Source organism: Lolium rigidum, chromosome 6, assembly GCF_022539505.1.
Source record: "Lolium rigidum isolate FL_2022 chromosome 6, APGP_CSIRO_Lrig_0.1, whole genome shotgun sequence".
Lineage (NCBI taxonomy): Eukaryota > Viridiplantae > Streptophyta > Magnoliopsida > Poales > Poaceae > Lolium > Lolium rigidum.
Window position 1 is genome coordinate 312,179,230 of NC_061513.1, and position 12,609 is coordinate 312,191,838.

Here is a 12,609-nt window from a genome sequence, read left to right on the forward strand (position 1 = left end):
TCAATTGGATGAAGTGAGTATCACGGAGTTGGAATCTTCACCAGATGAAATAGTCAAAGAGTTTTTTGATTTCCTCAGAGACGATGGAGAGGCTTGCATTTGCAAGAAATTAAGTGGGAGCGCTGAGACATATTTATAATACTTTATGTAGATGACATATAGTTGGTTATAAATAATGTAATTATATACTTGATTAAAAGGTTTCATTGAGAAATTAACTTCAATGAAAGGATATGGACTGAAACATATCTAGTGTCAAGATCTATGAAGATAGATTGAAACACAAAATAAAGTTTAAATCAAAGTACATAGAATGGATATTGAAATAGTTCAATATAGAAATATTAAGAAAATATTCTTATCATGTGAAGTTTTAACAAGACTTGAGTGTATCTGACACTCAATGAGTAAAAACACATGAGTGATTATAGATCACGAATAATATGTACACAATCAGATGTCATGTGCTATAAAGTGTTATGAGCATATACCACAATGATTCATATGATGATCATTGGACGACAGTAAGAATATCCTTGAGTACTTAAGAAGAACTAAGGATATATATATATAGTTTTGTATGGGGTAATGACAAACAAATCGCTGTAAAGTGTTGCACCGATATTAGTTTGATCACATATAAAAATAAAATTTAAATCTCAAATTAGGCTAAGTGTTATTTAAAAGGTAGCACAATGCTAGATTTAGAAGAGTTCTAAATATTGTGACGGATTCTACAAAAGAAGGCAGAGTATGTCATTGTTTTGACAATGACATAGGATGTTAAGTCAAGAGGTTCTTTGAGAACTTGGTGTAGTTCCGACAGAGTCAGAACTTTGAAGCTATATTGTGTGTGACAATATTAGTGACATATTTTAGACCGCGGAATTAAGATTCCACCAGAAGACCAAACATATTTAATGCCGACTCATTTGGAAATGAGTGATGCGTTGAGACGCAAATGAATTACAAAATACATACGTTTCTGAACATGTCGGATCCGTTGACTAAAAACTTCTCCCGTGAGCAAAACATGATAAAGCACCGGAAGGCCAAGGTGTTATATCTTTACATATATAAACTAGATTATTGACTCTAGTGCAAGTGGGAGAGCTGTTGGAGATATGCCCAAGAGGCAATAATAAATGGTTATTATATATCTTTGTGTTTATGATAATGTTTATATATCATGCTATAATTGTATTAACCGAAACATTAATACATGTGTGATATATAGACAACAAAGAAGTCCCTAGTATGCCTCTTAAACTAGCTTGTTGATTAATGGATGATTAGTTTCATAATCATGAACATTGGATGTTATTAATAACAAGGTTATATCATTATATGAATGATGTAATGGACACACCCAATTAAGCGTAGCATAAGATCTCGTCATTAAGTTATTTGCTATAAGCTTTCGATACATAGTTACCTAGTCCTTATGACCATGAGATCATGTAAATCACTTATACCGGAAAGGTACTTTGATTACATCAAACGCCACTTGCGTAAATGGGTGGTTATAAAGGTGGGATTAAGTATCCGGAAAGTATGAGTTGAGGCATATGGATCAACGGTGGGATTTGTCCATCCCGATGACGGATAGATATACTCTGGGCCCTCTCGGTGGAATGTCGTCTAATGTCTTGCAAGCATATGAATAAGTTCATAAGAGACCACATACCACGGTACGAGTAAAGAGTACTTGTCAGGAGACGAGGTTGAACAAGGTTGAACAAGGTATAGAGTGATACCGAAGATCAAACCTCGGACAAGTAAAATATCGCGTGACAAAGGGAATTGGTATCGTATGTGAATGGTTCATTCGATCACTAAAGTCATCGTTGAATATGTGGGAGCCATTATGGATCTCCGGATCCCGCTATTGGTTATTGGTCGGAGTGAGTACTCAACCATGTCCGCATAGTTCACGAACCGTAGGGTGACACACTTAAAGTTGGATGTTGAAATGGTAGAACTTGAATATGGAATGGAGTTCGAATATTTGTTCGGAGTCCCGGATGAGATCCCGGATATCACGAGGAGTTCCGGAATGGTCCGGAGAATAAGATTCATATATAGGAAGTCATATTCCAAGTTTGGAAATGATCCGGTGCATTTATGGCAGGTTCTAGAAGGTTCTAGAAAAGTCCGGAAGAAATCACCATGGAAAGTAGAGTCCCGGAGGGACTCCACCTTGCATGACCAGCCAACCCTAAAGGGGAGGAGTCCAAGGTGGACTCCCTAGGGTGGCCGGCCAACCCACCTCAAGGAAAGGTGGGAGTCCCACCTTGGGTAGGACTCCCTCCTTGAGTAGGTTTCCCACATATGGGAGGTTTTAGTGTTGGGGTCTTATTCGAAGACTTGGACTAGAACTCTTGGTGCTTCCACCTATATAATGAGGGGCATAGGAGAGGGGGCTGATCACTTCAAGCCTCAGCCTTGGCCGCACCCCTTAGAGGGCCGGCGCCCAAACCCCCTCTCTCCCCAAACCCTAGCGGTCTCTCTCCTCCACCACATCCCGCACGCTTAAGCGAAGCTCCGCCGGATTTCTCCACCACCACCGACACCACGTCTTCGTGCTGTCGGATTCAAGAGGAGCTACTACTTCCGCTGCCCGCTGGAACAGGGAGGTGGACGTCGTCTTCATCAACAACCGAACGTGTGATCGAGTACGGAGGTGTTGCCCGTTCGTGGCGCCGGAAGCGATCGTGATCAAGATCTTCTACGCGCTTTTGCAAGCGGCAAGTGAACGTCTACCGCAGCAACAAGAGCCTCATCTTGTAGGCTTTGGAATCTCTTCAAGGGTGAGAGTCGATACCCCCTCGTTGCTACCATCTTCTAGATTGCATCTTGGCTTGGATTGCGTGTTCGTGGTAGGAAATTTTTTGTTTTCTATGCAACGTTTTCCTACAGTTTCACGCGCGCGGAAAACAACCTGCACGGCAATGTTTCCCGCCCCGCCATGGCTATATATTGTGGAACACCGGCGGGGATGACGAGCACACCTCAACCAAAACCTTAGAATCCATCCATGGCCGAGCACAACCTTAGCTGGGATCAGGTTATTCAGATGTGCCGCCAAGTCCACCCGGAGGAGAACGAGCAGCTAGCAGCCGACGCCTTTCAGGTCGAGCAGCTGGACCTGGAGGCGACGGAGGCGGAGGTGGGAGGGCGCGCGCTAGAGCGTCAGCGCCTCTTAATGGCCACCAGGGCGGAAATCACCGATGCCATAGCCGAGCTCGCCGAGGCTAGGGCGGCGCTCGTGGAGGCGCATCGGAGATGGTGGTGCCTCCTATGCCGGCGGCCCCACCCGCGGATGCCGTCATCCACGACATCACCGACGACGAGGAGGACGTACCCAGCCGCTTCGAGTGCTCCGGTGACCACAACGTTCTGCTCACGTAGTTCGAGACCCTAGTTGGGACCCAGCGCCATCAAGCTTGGGCAGCGGAGGAGGAAGCCCACAGCTATGCGGTTGCCATGTCTTGGGGGTGCATGTGCTCCGACCTGGATTCGCTCGCACGGAGGGGACCTTCTCCCGCGCGGGTCGATCAGGAGAACCGGGAGTTGGCGGACGCCATCGCCGGTAGGGACGATGCGGTGGTGGCGGTGGCTAGGGACAGAGCCCGCTACCACGCCCACATGGCGGCTGTGGAGGCGGCGACGACGAAGGAGGCGGCAGCAGCCAAGGCGGTGTTGGCGGAGGTGGCAGAGGAGGCAGCGATGAGAGTCCAATGGGACTCCTCTCTGTTCGAGACCCTCGAACGCCGCAGCAAGCAGGACCAGATGTCCGATTGCCGGCGTGCGAGCGCACAAGATTGACTCGACTAACCATCTCCGTAAAGATGGTCTTTTGGCCAATCAATTGTAATGAAGAAATATTTTGCTCACCTAGTCACTGTCTAGCGGCTCCGATTGCAACCAACACGGTCACTTTACGCGACCATAGCGATGAAAACCTGTCACATATTTGGACCGTGTTTGCGTCGCGTCGTACGGGCCGATCACTTTGTGTCGCCCACTGACGCATTTTCGACCCGAGCGAATATAAACGGTCGCTTAGCTTCCGTTTGGTCGCCCCGTTAAAGATGCTCTAATCAATACAGACCAACGCGTCGATCTAAATCGAAATCCCAAACATGTAAATGACGTCCGCGGCAAAAGAGTGCAAGCTGGTGGAGAGCGGGGGCCAGCTGACAGTTTTACTGTACGCAACACAAAATCCAGACTAGCAGCCGCACACATTCACGGTTCTGAATACAAACGACACCACTACTGGTTTATTATTCCAACGCATGCAATACATTTGTCGATCAACAAATGTCTGAGAACAATTACAAGATTACACAAACAAACCCAAACATTTTTATGTTATACTAATATCCATAGGGATCTGTAAGGGGGCCAACGGTTTGCAGCAGCTAGTTTTCCTGTGACCAGTCACTCCACAGTTGCTACATCTTTGCTCCTGCCTTTGCTTCTTCGGCAAATCTCCTCTGCTTGGACATGTGGTGCTTTTGTGTCCTTTCCCCCTGCATATCTTACAAAATCGAGAACGCTTCTCTGTAACCTCGTACAGTGGCTTGTCGCGTCCGGTCGTTGGCATACACGGCCGCTTCCTACGGTTCGGTGGGCTAACCGGTGCATCCACCGTTGCTCTCTCAGTCAGGCCCAATCCATCCTTGACCGCTGCTAGACCAGCCAGTTCAACCTTCGCAGCAAGTAGAATGTCCATCCCCCGTTCAAACGCAGCCACATTGCTATCACCCAACTGCACTACCTCAAGAGCACTGAGGTACAAGGCGGAGTGCCTGAAAGAAGATGATGTCTTCGACCCCTGGTCTTTTTGGTAGTGCAGTAAATGAGATGGTAAGTTATCCCTCGCATCAACCGTCCACCTCTTGACAATGTGAAATTCTGGGATACGCTGCACGTCTAGTGCCATCATCACCTGCAAGCCAAAAAAAAAAAAAACACTTCACTATCAGGGTTTATCTGTACAAGTGCAAAGCTTCTAGTTTGTTCGGCATTCAGCGGATATCTACTTCACACGGTACCACCAAGCAAAAAAAAAACGGGGGATCAACCTTTAAGATGTGACAGCAGACCATGCCCATGTGCTCGAACAACCCGCACTCGCAGCTAAACTTGCCACGGTCAGCAGATACGGCGACGGTGTATTCAATTTTACTCCACCTCTCACGGGCTTCACCATTGACATGCCTCACAGCATAAATTCGGCCCTGCATTTCCTCAACAAGTATGTACCTGCCAGCTTTGTACATGAAACCCTGAAACATTTCGAACATTGTCTTGGTGTACACCTTGCTTGCATGTTCCTCTAGCGGTAGGTTGTACCTCAGCACCACACCGCCCTGACGATAAAAAGAAAAAAGCCGTCAACTCTGAGTACACGACAACATAACTGTCAATGAGAAATCAATTGAAAAAGCAGTACATCTCACCATACGCGTCCGCTTCTCCTGGAATCCCTCCTCCGACTCCCTGTCAAACTGGATTTTCATGTACTGCTTAACGAATAAGTTCATCGGGCAGCCCGGCGGGACGTAGCCTTTGAGAAGATGGTTGGCACTCTCACTTCGTTGAGTGCTGGTCATCCTCGCACAGAACTTGCCACTGAAGTAAGGCTTGGCCCATTTGTGACGAACCTCAAAAATTTGAGCCATGAATGTGTTGTTCTGTAGCTTGTACTTCTCCACCAGAATATGCCAAGCTGATTCGAACTCTTCTGCTGTCAGCATGGCATTTAGGATCTTGTGAAATTCCGGTTGGAATTCTCCACGTTTTGTGTAATGAGCCCCAAGACTCTCCTTAGCCTTGCGCAAAACGTGCCACTTGCACCACCGGTGTGTTGTACCAGGCAGTACTTGGTGAATTGCGACCTCCATGGCACGCGCTTGATCTAAGAGAGCATGGAAAATAAACATATGCAAATAAGGAAAATGGATAGGTTTATAAGAAGAAGGTATGATCTGTCCATTCAATTTGGGGACAGCAGACGGCGAAGTGAGCAAGCCATACGGATTTTACGCGTACCGGTTAGTATAGTCTGTGGATGACGGCCACCCATCATCTTCACGAATTCACCTGAACACCCATTTGAAACTACCAATCTTCTCTTCCCTCATCAGAACACCCCCCAGGATGATGCTCTGGAAGTGGTTGTTAACCCCAACGAACAACCCAAACGGCATGTCATACAGATTGGTCCTGTATGTTGTGTCAAATGTAATTGCGTCCCCAAAGTTGCGGTACTGTAGCTTGCTCCGCCCATTAGACCACAACAGAGTCTTGATTTTACTTTCCTTGTCCACTTCCACCACATAAGAGAAGTCTGGGTCATCTGCACCAATTTGAGAGAACACTTCCATTGTCTTCCGGACATCATCGTCGGCCTGCTCTCTGGTAAGTTTTCCACAGAAATTCCGCAGGCACCTCTTCGTGAAAGGGACGTTCTCCATCCTGGCAAACAAGCTGCCAATGATGCTATACACTTTGCTGAGATTAACATTGTTCTCCCTAAGCTGCTTAACCAGATCCCTCGTGTACTTGTCTATATGCTTATGCGACGGGCAGTGGAGCTTCTCCGCACATGTGCCTAGCATGGGGTGGTTGTGAGACACCCGGTGTTCAGTAACAAACCAAGCATGGTCGTCGGTCCTCAGTAACCGAACGAGTGCAGGGCAGTTTGTTCGATTCGACGCACTGTTGTCCCTCACTGGCTTGCCCTGTTGACGGAATAAATAAAAAATAGTGGGCTCACAGGAAATTATGATACCCCAAATGGACCCGCGTATGAACACAAGGTGCGGCATGCTCAATTCAGTACGGTACGTAAGTGGTAAGCCTAATCTACTTAAATGAATATAATGGGAGGCATGAACTAACTTACTGAGCATCCACAAACTATTTCTTGCATGCACTTGGATCCCCGGACGTTATGCCTACTCTTGCCATATCTTATACCGAATCCGATCTCCCATGAATACATGTTGTAGAATTCATAGGCTTCAGCGAGAGAATCGAACACGGTGCCCATCGTCGGGTTAACAATCACGTCTGTCTGTCTGGCAGCGAAGCCACGCAGAGATGCGTCTAGAGCAGTGACCCTCCCCACCGATGGAGGTCGCTCGTCCGGGACTGCAGGTCCCCGAGGCCTGTGGAGTCAAGATGACGGGACAAAAAAGATATTCAATAACAGTTAATCTTTGCCATAAGCCTATTTTTTATTACTACCGTACGATTGTTATAACCGAACACAACGCCGAGGTAAGCTGACATGTGCGAGGGTTAGCTGAAGAAATCAGGCGGCCGACCTGTCTATCCATGTGTGAGCATGGATTTAGAAAACAACAAACAATTGGTACTCACAGGTAGTAGCTAGTTCAAGGAAAGGGAATTAGGACACTACAGCCTAAATACGTACAAAACAGAGTGCCAAAAACTTAGTCCATGTTCAGAAACTCTATCATTGTTTGTCTGGACAGATTATTACATGAACATGAACTGGCCGGGGATCTAATACAGAAAACCGAGCTACAGCAATGGAACACCGCGTTCACATTATTCAAGAAGGGTGTACATAATTTCTATATACTGGGATCATCACAGGCATAATGTTGGAGCTGTGTGCAGAAATTACCTTCGTTTCCAGCCTGCTGGTACCGCGCGAGGTGGCAACGATGAAGTAGCAGCGTCCCTCACCGGCGGCTGGATATGCGCGGGGGGAGTCGCGACGGCCGCCCTCCATCCTACAGAAACAGAACCCACCAACGGCCGCTCGCCACCGACGGCAGGCCGTGTGGGGAGCGTTCCTTCTCCGGCTACCGAACTCTGGACGGAGGCTGCGAATACCGCCGCCCGAGCCGGCCCATCCACGGAAGGAGGGGAAGGAATGCGACTGCTCGGTCCTCCACCTACCAGAGCCCCCTCCGGCAGGCAAACTCTGATGCATTCTTGCCCGTCCGTCAAGCAGCTGACCACCAAAGCCTGGGCGCCGTCGACGGAGACGGAATCAGCCACGGGGGGTGCCATCCTGCTTCCCCCAGCTGAACCGGTCGGATCTGGACCGGAAGGGCGGCCCCGCTTCTTGATCGATCAACACTGAAACAGCAGATCAGACATTTCTGTTGCAGCAGCTACCTGTCTCTACGGCCTACGGGCGTTTCTTGCTTGTAGCTAGCGAGGTTCTCCGGCGGCGCAGGACGGTGCTCAGAGGTGGTGGCTGGCTCTGGGAGATTCATTGGGGTAAATACTACTCTAATTAACTTTTACGAGCCGCCATGTACGCCATGTACGACTTTCGGCCATTCTTCCTCGTACGACCCCACCAGAATGCGGCGTACCGCCTGCCTATTCTCTTCGTAAGACTAGCCACAATAAGAGTATTATAAGTAGTATCATGCATACTATGTTGGCAAAAACCAATGTGGCACACCAATTAATGAGGTGAGAGATGAAAGTGGTATATGATACCATATCATAGCACGTAAAACTAGAAAACTTAATGGCAAACACATCATGTACACACATTTACATTTAGATTCTACAAAACATTAAATATGATGATATTATGATACACTATCTTATGATACTATGCATTGTGGGGTTTGTATCATAAACTAGTATCATGTGCATGATACCAGTGTATGATACTCCCCATTGTGACTAGTCTAATACTAGTAGATTAGTCACAGTGCATAGTATCATATAGAAGTATCATGCTGATACTACTACATGTTACTATCTCCACAATGCATGGTATCATATACTAGTATCATAGTCTCCATATATTAATTGTTTTATAGAATCTCAATGCAAATATATGTACAAGATTTACTTGACATTATTTTTTCTAGTAGTATGTGCTATGATACGGTATCTACCTATGATACTAGTACACTCTCTCTCATCCTTAATTGCACTGCCACATCAGCATTTTGCATGCATGGAATGCATGATACTACCTATGATACTCTCATTGTGGGTAGTCGTAGAACATAGGAATTCTTTTCGCTGACGTCACGGCTCGGATCACGATGTTGCATGTGCGGGTGGATATCCCAGCTCAAATACCCGGCGGTTCATACTCAGGCTAGTCATAATGCTAGTATCATAGCTAGTATCATGCACATTGGTCCACAAAAATGCTGATGTGGCAGTTAATTAAGGAGGAGAGAGGAGATTAGAGTAACATAGGTAGATACTGTATCATATCGCATGTCACGAGAAAAGTTAATGTCAAACAAATCTTGTGCACAAATTTGCATTTGAGATTCTAAAAAGCAATAAATATAGCATGACTATGATACTACTTCATGATACTAACCACTATAGAGATAGTATCATATGCATGATACTACTACATGATACCTACCACTATGATCAGCCTCACATCTCTTTTCTTATTACGAGACTACAAATAACAGTCACAGGGGGTCGATACATGTTTAGATGTTTAAATACTAACAATAGGTAACACTAATGTTTGTTTTTTTTTAGACTAACAGGGAGTGCTTCCCAGCTCCATTTTCATTGAAAATGAAACATAACAGCGTTTTTAATAACAAGGTAATAAAAAAGGATCCAGCCCACCAGCTAGACTGTCACAGAAATCAACAGGATCAGGATCAGCACGACAGTTTTAACCAGCTAAACCAAACTCAGAGAAACCCACCACATCTATGATATATGCAAGCTAAACGCAGCAGCCTCACACCAGGAAGCCAAGCCTCATCATATCACCACATGAATGATGTTAGATTCCTCCGGGCGCTTTAGCAGGTAGGCTTCGGAGGCGCACCCCTGGCGGAGAGAAGTCGTAGATGATTTCCAGGTCGAGATCCAATCAAAGGACGTGCACTTCAGTCCGGCATCAGCGACGGTATCATCTTCAGTTTTCTCACCAGGGCAGCTTTGAAGCTTTTCACCAGACCCCACTCTAGATTTTTGAAAGGGATCTGCCAATTCCTTAGGTATGACAGGATTAGCCCCCACACCTGTTTCATAGAAAGTCAAGTTTTTCTGTTAAACACCATGTGGTTCCTATTGTTCCAAATGCTCCACATAACAGCAGATGAAACAACATTCAACTGCTCAAATCTCTTATTGCAAAGCCATTTGGCTGCAAGGGATAAGTAATCAATAATTTCTACATCAAAAATCTCTTGCACAACAGCCCAAAGCAATCTAGATACTAGGCAGTCAAAGAATAGGTGTTTAACAGATTCTAGCTCACTACAAAGCTCACAAACCAAAGGTTTTTTTATACACCTATGTCTAAGGTTATTTCTGGTCATGATCTTATTTTGAGAAAACAGCCAGAGAAAAATTTGCACTCTAGGTGGGATTTTAAGATCCCAGAAGGCAAAAAAACTGGTTGAATTCCTCTAAAATTAATGACAGCATATAGAGATTTCGAGGAATAAACACCTTTTGATTCATATTTCCAAATAGGTTGGTCCTCTTCATCGGAAAAAGTAATAGTTTGTGCAATCTCTACTAACTCAAACCACATTTCCATCATGTGTGGTGTAAAAGTTCTCCTAAATTCACATTTTAGTTGTTGCCCTGATTAACTACAGAATAAATGTCCCAATATTTGGTAGACAAAGGTGCATTTCCAAACCAGGTGTCTTCCCAAAGTCTAACAGTTCTACCATTTCCTATTTTCTTTTGGGACTAACCATAATTCTGAATAGTTCACCGCCTTACTATTCAGCTAGCAATTGTGAAATGTCTGGTGCTTTTTCTTTCCGAGAGTACACGAGAAAGCACGCTTTCTTTAATTAGAAGAAACGGGACGCGACAAGATGTTGCTCGGGAATAACAAACAAGGACAAGGCACACACTAGCGGAAGAATCTGATCTTCAAGTAATCACACAGCTTCGAGTGCACGATGATCTAACAGTTACCTGAAGTATTTTACTACAACGCTGCGACCTCTGCGCTCTACGTAACGATGAAGCCTTCTGCTACCCATGGATCAAGCATGGATCGGGCCCCGTAATTACATTACCGCTAGAGGGGAATGAGGTGTAATACATATTCCCGACTCCTCTCATGTCTTTTTTTTGCGAGGGAAGGATCTGATTGCATTATCTAAGTTTCTTACAGAAAAGTCCAGGAAAAAAGAAAAATACAGATAAGCCCTCCTGGACCCTGTCGTCGTCTCCGCCGAGCACGACGCCACGCCGGCGAAACCTGCCGCTCATCCTCCAAACCTTGGACTGGGAGGACCCCCGAACGGCCAGGGAGTCGAACGCTCCTCGGTGCGAGCACCTCCACCATGCAAAGCGACCGGCGACGGCAGCTTGGATACCTGCAAACGAAACTTCCAGATCTTCGAAAACCGGAGCCATCACTACTTGGTCTCCGGCACGGGGAAAGCACGCACAGCGCCTCCAACGAGACGCGGGCGATACAGGGACGGCGGATCCAAAGCTGGCCTCCACCGGAGCACCAACGCCAGAGGAGAAGACCGCCATCTTCAAAAGCCACTCCGGCCACGCCTCCATCTCCGCAGCGCCGCCGGCTAGCACCCTACTGCTACCTACGCTATATACACGCCGGGATCCGGCGATTCCCCATCCTCCCGCCGCCGGAGCGGCCGCCGGAGGGTGAGGAATCACACGGATCGCCGGCGGCGAGGTGGGAGCAGAGGAAGAGCCCAAGAAATCGCCTCCTTTTACTGTAGCGATAGGAGGGGAACGGTCCAAGCTCGTCGACTTCTCTCATGTCTAATTAGCCACGAACACATGCAAATATACCAACATAAACCGAAGTGAAACTGCATGACTACTCGTACCCTTTTCTCACTCTGCACACATCAATATATAGCTGAACCGAATCATACCTCGGGATGTATTGACATCTCAATAAATCATGAAGATATCAAGATATGGTCGATGGTTTACACATATCTGTAGCTAGAGAATATGAGTAACTAATATATATCACTATACGGCTCTATGTACACCACTCCAAATATGGATTTAAAATAGAAAATGAAATAGTTGTACGACCTTCAGTTAAATCCAGCTAGAGCTTTTTTTTGCGTGACTTCGTAAATCTCACCAAACAAAGCTAATATTGCTCCCTTTTTAAAACAATTTTTTATCCATAGTTCATGATAAATTAGCTACTACTCCTCCTCTCATAATATAGTGCATATTTATTTCTATGAAAGTCAAATTAAACTAACTTTAACTAAACTTATTGAGAAAATTTATATCTACAATATCAATTGTATACCATATTAAAAAAATATTTCATGGTGTTTCTAATGATATTATTTGATAATCAAGATGTTAATATTTTCTTATATAAATTTAATCAAACTTTACTTGGTTTGATTTTTATAAAAGCTAATAATACGCACTATATTTTGTCATAGAGGGAGCATACCTACGTATGCATGTGGCCAACTAGTTATTTCAGAGTTTTGGTTAATTTTCTATTGATAGTTAGGTCATCTTCAGCGGGGCGAGCCAAATGGTCCTGAGCTATTCGAAATGGTCCGCTCGGAGTACCAACATAAACAGTTTTTTTTAAGCGGACGGGCCAACGTCAACTCAAGTGGC

General features: G+C 45.6%; 1 pseudogene; it reads right to left on the reverse strand.

Annotated features, from left to right (window-relative positions):
• Nucleotides 1-4,257: 4,257 nt before the first annotated feature.
• On the reverse strand, nt 4,258-8,274 carry LOC124668172 (annotated as a pseudogene).
• Nucleotides 8,275-12,609: the final 4,335 nt, after the last annotated feature.